Here is a 9,288-nt window from a genome sequence, read left to right on the forward strand (position 1 = left end):
AAAGTGCAGCAAAATTAACTTCGGCCCCAGGCAATGGTATTAGGTTTGGTTAAACCATTTTTGATTCTTTGCAATTCTATTACCATTACGGATTTGAATGCCTCAAGTAACTATCCTATCAGTATGTTCTCCTGTATCCTGGAATCTCCAGGTATTTCTTACTTGATTGTAATTAGATTGAGCATTACCATCTCTCCATCATTGCTCAAATTTGTCTTTTCTGTGGTTCATTTTTGTCTTGGTTGGGGAGAATCCAGGCGCTCACATCTAAATCGAGTTCAAACCCTTTTGACAAGGTAATGGATTCTCCTCCAATGTCATCGACAATATACTGTATGTCGTCCCTGTCTACCTTCCTTGATGAAGGAAGGAAATCGCGCAATTTTTGAAAATCTTATGAGTAATAGCAGTAGTAATAGTACTTTATTGCAACTCTTGATCATGTCAGATTGTAAAAATGGCTGAGAGTGCATATATAAATATTGTATGTATAGCGTAGAGTAAAAGGAAGAATGGTCAGTAGGATGAAATAGCTGACTCGCGTGTGATATCACAGAAGAAAAACATGACTTTATTAAATTGGTTCAATCCATCGGTTAACACTTCCAAATCTCATACATTTGATCATAATTGCATATCAAAACTGATGAATGTCGTTGTAGAAGAATGCCGTGCGAATTTGATAAATAGATGTTTACATTGAATTTTGAAATGCCAAGATTTCTACTTGCGTTGTTCAATTTTAGAACAACAAAAGGAACACCTTTTGATAAAAAATGCATAGTTATAATAATAAAATCATAATAATAATCTTTTTTGCGACTCTTGGTCATGAAATGGCGTAGAAATGAATAATAAATAAAATATGATGTATAAACTTGTAAAAACGTTGTTGATTAAACACGAAAAAGGTCTAAAAGGTAAAGGCAATAAAATATTTGACTAGAAAGTGCTATCACAGTGATTATGACTAGAGTTGAGTCATGCACATGAAAAAAAGGAAAAGGGGAATCACAGACATTACAAACACAGTTAGGGCATTTGGCTGGGAGCCGAACAAAGGTGCGTGACCGCCAATACTCCTAGGGGATGTCGGGCCAAGGACGATAAGGTGTTAATAAGTCCTTGACCGGGAAGGAAAACTTGTGTCCGGACATCACCTCCGGAAAGGTCAGGTTTCCAACACTGTTGGACACTAACCTTGCCAGCCCGATAGTGAGAGGCTCGGTTTCGCATAAAAATGCGTCCATGCATTATTGGCATATTGGGGCACGCAAAGGTATCGTTTGAGGAACTTGGGGAAGGTGGCATCGGCGGATTTGAGGGCGGATTGGGGGGAGTTTGGTAGTCACAGGTGAAGGCCGTAGAGAAAAATTGTGGCGACGTAGATCAGGAAGAGTTGAAGGACTATTGGGGGAGTGGGGGTTGGAGATTCTTCATGGGAAGTCTATTGCATATGTATCTGATCCTGGACCTGGCCTTGGTTATTGCGGACTGGAGGTGATTGGTAAAGGATAGTTGATATGAGAATGTGAAGCCGACATAATTAAAGTTATTGACGATTTCAATCGGATTATTGTGTATATGGAAAGAGGTGGGAGGCATGGGACCTTTGTGGAAAACCATGGCCTTCGTCTTGATGGTATTGACTTGAAGGTCGTTCTCTTGGCAATAACCGTGGAGTGCATTGATGGCAGAGAACCAGGTCGTCTGCGTATTAGAGATAATGTACGAGGGAAATAATACAAAGAAGAACGAGACAGCCTCAATACTTCGGCTCATTGATGTCTTTTATCCAAATCCAAGATTTTACTTGTAAAGTCGAAGACTTCCGAAGATTTTTTGTTTTACAAAACATTCCAACTTGACGAGTTCCTGTAAAGTTAAGGTATGTTTTTGAAAATCACCTTCACAAGCCCCTGTGCAATTTCTGTGTAAAGAAAATGACCGATCAGGCTGCCACTATCAAGAGCTTCGTTTACGCCGGGAAGTCGGCCACTGAGACGTTCAAGTTTCTGCAAGGGGCTTACGGGGACTTGTGAGGTTCTGACAAGATTTTTGAGGCATTTAAGGGAGAAGAGGCATGACAAATACGCCGGGGAGTGACTTTTGCATCGGGACAATGCTCGACCTCATTGCTGTAAACAAACGATGGCTTTCATGAAGTCAAAAGGTATCAAGCTGATACCCCACGCCCCCTATTCTCCGGATTTAGCCCCATGTGACTTCTTTCTGTTACCGGAGCTTAAAAAACGCCTGGCAGGCCATCGTTTTGTCACTGATAATGAGCTAATTTACGGAGTACAGGCGGTTCTGTAAGATATCTCACAAGATGGCTTATTTTTCGTCTTTGAGAAGTGGATGGACAGATTGAATAAATGCATCTATTTAAATGCTGATCATGTGGAAAAATAACAATAACATGCTTTTCCCTCAAGTGGTTAGTTTTTTTATTATTTGACTTATCTCGTTTTTCTTGGTATTTCCCACGTACCATAAAATGGTTGATGGAAAGGCCTTGGTGTGTGAGGGCTTCGGGCAGGTCGAATTCAAAGAGATTGAAAAAAATTGGCGATAGCGGATCCCCTTGCGGAAGGCCAATGGAAGTGGAGTAGCAGGGGGATAGGTCCGCACCAGAACGAATGGAGCATCTGAGTCCCGTATAGATGTTGGACAGCAGGACACAGATTGAACGCGGAACTCCCCACAGTTGGAGTTTGACGAATAACGGCGTTCGTTCCACCCTGTCAACTGCTTTGGAGAAATCCACATAGCATCCATGCACTCTCCTCTTATTGCTGATTGTGGGTGTGGGTGTGGGTGTGGGTGTGGGTGTGGGTGTGGGTGTAACATTTATCCAAATGAATCAAATATTTTCTCCTTCAATCGAGATGGCTCTTGTAGAGCAATTATGAGCTCAACGGAATGTCTACGTCAAAGGCTATGGCCATTGAAATTTCACCCCAAAAAAGAACAGCAAAGGCCAGAAGAATGAACAAGCACGGGCTATTAGCTCATTCCTTTTGTACCTTTGTTGGGCTGAAACTGAAATACTCATGACCTCTGACATCGACAAAAACGTTGGATTGAGCTCAAAATTGACCCATTTTACCCCACAACGGTTACCATCTTGTTTATATTAAGATGTATTCTCTTCGAGACATGGTCAAAGAAAGCAAAAAAACTTAGTATGCCTTCTTTTACATGATGTGACAACTTTCCCATTTCTCTCTTTTGATTTACAGAGAAAATTGAATAGCAGTACGTTTTAGACATTATTATACTATTTGAATGACAAGATGTCAAGTGCGACCAAGTTTGACCTCATTTTGGTAGCACCAAAACTATTAACCCTAGAGTCTGGTCACTTTGCTCCTTTTGACAAGAACTGCATCTGTTTTTTACCGCTCACGAGGATGAAGCATAGCTGAAAATGTAGGCGTTGGGGCGATATCTCCCAAGCTCGAATTTGCCGCCAATTGTGATGTCTACTTTTACCCACGTGTTATTCAGTTGTCTTTCATGTTACGGTCTCATTTTGACTGTTTCTGCTTGGGAATGCCCACACCTGACCACGTTCGTGACACTCGTCTGGGTTATTTAAATATATGTTTATTAGTCTAAAACACCTTGTTGGGAGTTGGCTATTCCTTTGAGTTCCTGCAGTTACTGTAGGTATTCATATGTGGGTCTCTAAAAAAGATCCAATGTTTTTCTCCTCTCTAAGTCTTCATTTAACTCGCCAAAAATCTGGACCAGGTAGAGGTGGTTTTGTGATATCATTGTTTGAGATGAATTGGGAGATCAAAATGAACTTGATCAGCTTTTGAATTCCTCCTTCAAATTGTTCCTTTGAAAATCAACTAGAATACTTTCAATTGTCAATGGTTTGCGCCACAGGTCTTCAGAGCAGATACTAACACTTGTTTTGGTGCCCTTGGATTATGGGACAACTTGATGGATTATAATTGATTTTCCATTTTTCCATTTTTCATTTGGAGTAGTACTAATATTAGGTGTTTGTCTTGACCTGTTGGGAATTCCATTTCCAGTAGCGGTAAGGAAGTCCATAAAAAAATCTTACTCCTTGCAAGAAGGAAATGTCTTGGCTAGAGACCACGATTTTGAAGAACGTCAAACATGAAGGCGAAACTATTCACTACGTCTGCTAAACTTTAAAACAATCATGAGGTTGTTTCACTCATTCAAAAGATAATATATTTAGTGAAATTCAGTCATGTGTTATGTATCCTTGTAATTATGTATTTTGCAACATTCATTTCAAGCACCCAGGAGTAAGACTTGTATGAAAACAAAATACCCCGAAATAAAGCCTTCATTTCGCAGACAATGGCGACCTGGTTTCCAAGACACTCAGGATAAAATGGTATTGTCATGCAAGGAAATGAAGCGAATGACATTGGCGCAAAAATAGTGGCACCCAAAGCAGTGGACATGAATGGACGGTTGGACGGCCAATCGGAATTGAATAGGATATATAATGTATATTGAAGGGATATGTGAAATGAAATGTCATTTTATGACCATACGATTGCCCCCCCCCCCCTGGGGAATCCAAAGTGCAACTTAATCTGATCATAAAAAAGTCACCATCTCTACGCTCTTTTTCATGCTCACACCTTGCTTCAAGATGTCCTTGTTGCTGACACATGCCCGTTTGATGTGTTAATCATGACTGGAGTTCCAGATTCGATGTCCTACTCACGAGAATTGCAGAGGCTGATTTGGTTGATCGTTCCAAAAATGGTTTTTGGCGGAGTGAACCGTTCTTATATCTCCCATCTCATTCGAAGTACCGCACTTATCGCTAATAGGAATGGGATCCCCAGCAATTCAAAACAGAAAAAATATGTCACTTAGTTTTATATTCATATCATATTTGATCCATTGACGGATCTGGCTAGTATTTGAATATTCGGACATTTAGGCAAGCGTTGGTACCAGCAAACAAACTTGCCTGCCAAAGCCAGTGATGCAAAATTGCCGTTTCAAACTGGGTTTTAACGAAGCTGACCTTTCCTCATATAGCAATGTGAAACAAGGGTCAGCTTCTCAAAAACGTGTTTGAAGCCCCAAACTTGCATCACTGACACTGGTACTATCAAACAAACGAACCTGCCAGAGCTTGACTAAACGTCCCCATAGGGTTGATCAAAAATAATTTGAAAACTAGGACTATGGATACATAACACATGACTGAATTTCACTAAGAATATCATCTTTTGCATGAGTGAAACAACCTCATGATTGTTTTAAAGTAGGTGGAGGTGAGCTTTCCATTCCAAGCCCAGTAATCTCTGCAATAAAAACGAGTATCATGATTTATATTTGATGCGGCTTGCTTGCCTCTGTTGCCTTTGGCCCGCTCATCTTAACGCTCACCACTGGCAGCTAAAATATAACTAATTTGATGATAATACTTCACTACAAACCGTAATTATTCAATGACAATTGTTAAAGAATACAAGACTCTTAGCGTGCTAGATGGCGTTTCTTTTATTTTCTGAAGGACCGCATCGAAATGTTACAAAAATACTACCCGACTATAAATATCTGTGCCAATCATGCTCGCTAATGCACTGTCACTTTTGTTCACTCTATTTGTACTTCCTTGATATTATTTGTTCTTGTCAAAAAAGTTTAAGAATACAACTAACAACTGTCATGGTAATCGTTTTGTGGAACTCAGTTCAAGAGGTTAGAATTTGGCGAGCTTGTAATCATTCTCACAATATAATGTGATGAGTTGAGTGAGAGCTTGCAATACTTTTTAATCACAAACAAAACGACATGAAATGGCAAACGAAGTGAAGAGCATATTCAGAAAAGAATTGTCGCAGTTTTTGCCCCATAAACAAACTTCTTGGCTTGAAGGCGAGTGTAACTTCAACATTACTCTTTTGGAGAATGAATGACAGAGAATATATTTTCTTGGCAAAAGCGATTGAAAACATGACCGCAGAAGCTTTAACAAGGAAAATATGTATTAGGCTCTAAATCAGTCATCCAAATATTTTGGCCAAGGGCAATGTTTTCTACCTTTCCAAGGCTAGCGCTCTCCCCTTGGAAATTAATGAATACAGAAAGCAAACACTTACCGATTGAGGATGCACGAAAAACTCAATTGAAATGTATACTAAAGAAGGGCCACAACCTATTTGAATATTCGGACATTTAGGCAAGCGATGGTACCAGCAAACAAACTTGCCTGCCAAAGCCAGTGATGCAAGATTGGCGTTTTGAACTGGTTTTAACGAAGCTGAAAGGGCAACAAGGGAACCTACCAGAGCTTGCCTAAACGTCCCCATGTGACTGATGTCACTATGTGAGTGTCCCTGGCACCCTCGCTCTTGCTGCTTTTGTCATTGCTATTCTTCCGGGGATGTTTTCCCCTCTTATAGCTTGACGGCTGCCTAAAGTGGTTCATGTCGTACGCTGGGTCTGCCTGCCGTGCCTCCCCGATGCCCTTTGCGCCTATGCGCGCCGTCTCGAGCTCCAACATATACCCCCTGGCCTTGTAAAAGGTGCTCGGGCCCTTTTCCATGGTCTTTGCCTTGTCGTCCTCATGACGCATCCCCTGCAACAGAAGGCCAATCAACAGACCGTCGCGTGTAATGTTCTGCGCCTTGGCATAGCCAGCAAGCTACAACAACTCTTTGCAGAAGCCGTTGTAGTCCTCCCTGTCCCTTTGTCTGGCCGCGAGTGAGTCGCGCATGTTGAGGGGGCGGTTCCGCAGGCTCCTTAGATGGGTCACAACCTACTCTCCATCACGTCTTGTAACTTCTGAGTTGTGTCGGTTGCAATCCCCACGGAGTGGTTGATGGTCCTCAAAAATCCAGCCAAGCAGCACTCCCAGAACAAACCTACTTGAACTGCCGGCTCTCACTGATCTAGAGAAACAAGCCTTGCACAGTTTTTCCATAACGGCTTCCAGTGCATAAATTCTCTGTGGTCCACATCTTCCTTCAATACAGGTGGCTTCCTGATGTCCAATTTAGGAAGCTGAACTAGTGCATGTCCTTGGCGTCCTCCTCCCTGCTGCCCTTGCCCAACAGGTTGCTATGCTGCAGCTCGCTTGAAGTTGTCTCGCAAATGTGCCACTTTGGCACCTGCGTCGCACATCATGTCCTTGTGCTCAGCAATATCCTTGTCCTGTTTGGCGTCGTCCGCGTCGACATACCTCTTGTATTTCTCCTTACACAGGCTCATCAGTTTCTGGAGCTTTATGGGGCGTCAATCGCAGCTAATGACATCCGCCTTGCCTGAGTGACCGTTGCTTTGTAGCCTCTTCTTGATGCCTGGAGTGCATCAACCTCATCTCGCCCAAAGTCACTCTCTTCCTCCTTGTCGCGCAGAGGCTTTGCCCCCTTTTTGGGCCCCTTCTTCAAACTTCGTAAGCAACTAACCGTGCCTTCCTTCCTACGATTTTGTGTTCAAAAACTAATTGAAGTGGGACGGATGCCCCGAATTTTGTGTGACTCCCGTTACTTTCGTCGTACTTTCGACACCGGGGAAAGGGCTCTCCTCTTTGCAGTCATGGAAGCTCTTTGTCACCTACTTCCTATGCGCTATGATCTGGACTCGGCTTGAATGAGGCTTCAGGTCTTGGAACAAGAGATCCTTTATTGCATAGGTCCTAAATGCCTGCGATCGGAATCGTGACTCACAAAGGTAAACAACAACAATGACAGGGCACGGTGGCACTCATATCTCTGAATAAACATCATATACCACAGTGGCAATACAAGCTCAAAATATTGGGACACTCTCTATACTGAGTAAATTTATTGTACTTGATTTTTTCATACTTTTAAAGTCTCGAAAGCAATATTATTATTATTATCATTATTATTATTACTAATATTATTATTATTCGCCACTCACGATATTGCGCCCATCCATGACGCTTGAAATCTCACTGCGTAAAGAGAGTCAGGGACCTTCATTCCATTGAGGTGAATGGATGAAAGTAAGAAAGCCATGTTGTTCAATGTCATGCTCGTTTCTCACCCATCAATCAAAATCCTGTTTTATTTCTGCAATGCGTCTTTTCGTGGCACACACACACACTTGTGATGTTCTCTCACAAACAATTTGAACATCCTTTGGAAATTTCGTTCTTTTCATCGTGCAATGGTGCAATTCAATTGGAAGAGAACATGTTTTCGAATCTTTTTGCATGGACAAAGGCTTGAGATTAAATCCCAGATCTTGAATTAATCTGGAAAAACGGTTCATCTGACACAAAGAATGAAAGCAGTCAAAAAAATACAATCTCCGTTCCAAGGCCACAGATTCGCCTCTATTTTGCTCACAGAATGACTCGGAAAGATCTTTTGATAGGCATAATACTAAAATAGTGTCTATTCACTAAATGTGCCAAACTCGACGTAGTCCCTTTCAACATAAAATCTATACTTGAACACCTGTTATTGTAAAGGAAAAGCTACATTTCCAATTGGCATCACCTTCATCTCAGAACTATCTCATCCAGATTAGGATGTCAAGCAACTGGATGGTCATTTCGTCCAATGAACTCTTTCGCCTCAGTAAGAAAAGCTTCGTTTTTCTACAATTTGTGAGAGGAAAATAACACCCGCTGAACAAAATTTCCATTCACGAGAATTCGTCTTATGGAACACTATTTCTGATTCACATGCAATGACTGAGTAGTTCTTGTTTCATCAGGAGTTGCGAAGTTTGCTTTTGCGTTCCTTTTGCATGAAATTGGCTTTGCCCACACATTCCCTCATTTCCCTAACCCTTTGGCCTTAAAGCTCGGCCATTGGACCCTGAAGCAAGCCAGTATTGTCAGAGTTCTAGATTGGGTTGATCTTTAAGGCCAAACCTGAAAATAAAACCATCAGTTCTGAGTAAAATTAGCATCACTGTGATACCATCTTCTGGTCATCTCATTTCAAACATAATTTTCATGTGATACTGTAGGTTGTTAGTTATGTGACATGGATTTAATTTTCGTATCTCAATCGCGCTCATACCTTCTCAGTGGCGCCCCTTACGGAGAATCTGGGCCTTATTTGAAGCACTTTGATCCATTGTATTCCGTGCTAATCAAGCCGCTGTTCTGATTGATGTTGACAAGACCGACTGGCATAATAGCTCTATTGACCCAAAATTTGGAGGAGAAACCAGATGGGCAATTTTTGGTCTCCATCTAAATCGAGAATCACGGTCAGTGGGGAAAACCAGTTTCGAAAAAAATTGCATTGCTTTTCGTTTATGCCATTTACTATCTGCAACCATAGA

The sequence above is a fragment of the Tigriopus californicus genome, chromosome 6 (assembly GCF_007210705.1).
Source record: "Tigriopus californicus strain San Diego chromosome 6, Tcal_SD_v2.1, whole genome shotgun sequence".
NCBI classification, from domain to species: Eukaryota; Metazoa; Arthropoda; class Copepoda; order Harpacticoida; family Harpacticidae; genus Tigriopus; species Tigriopus californicus.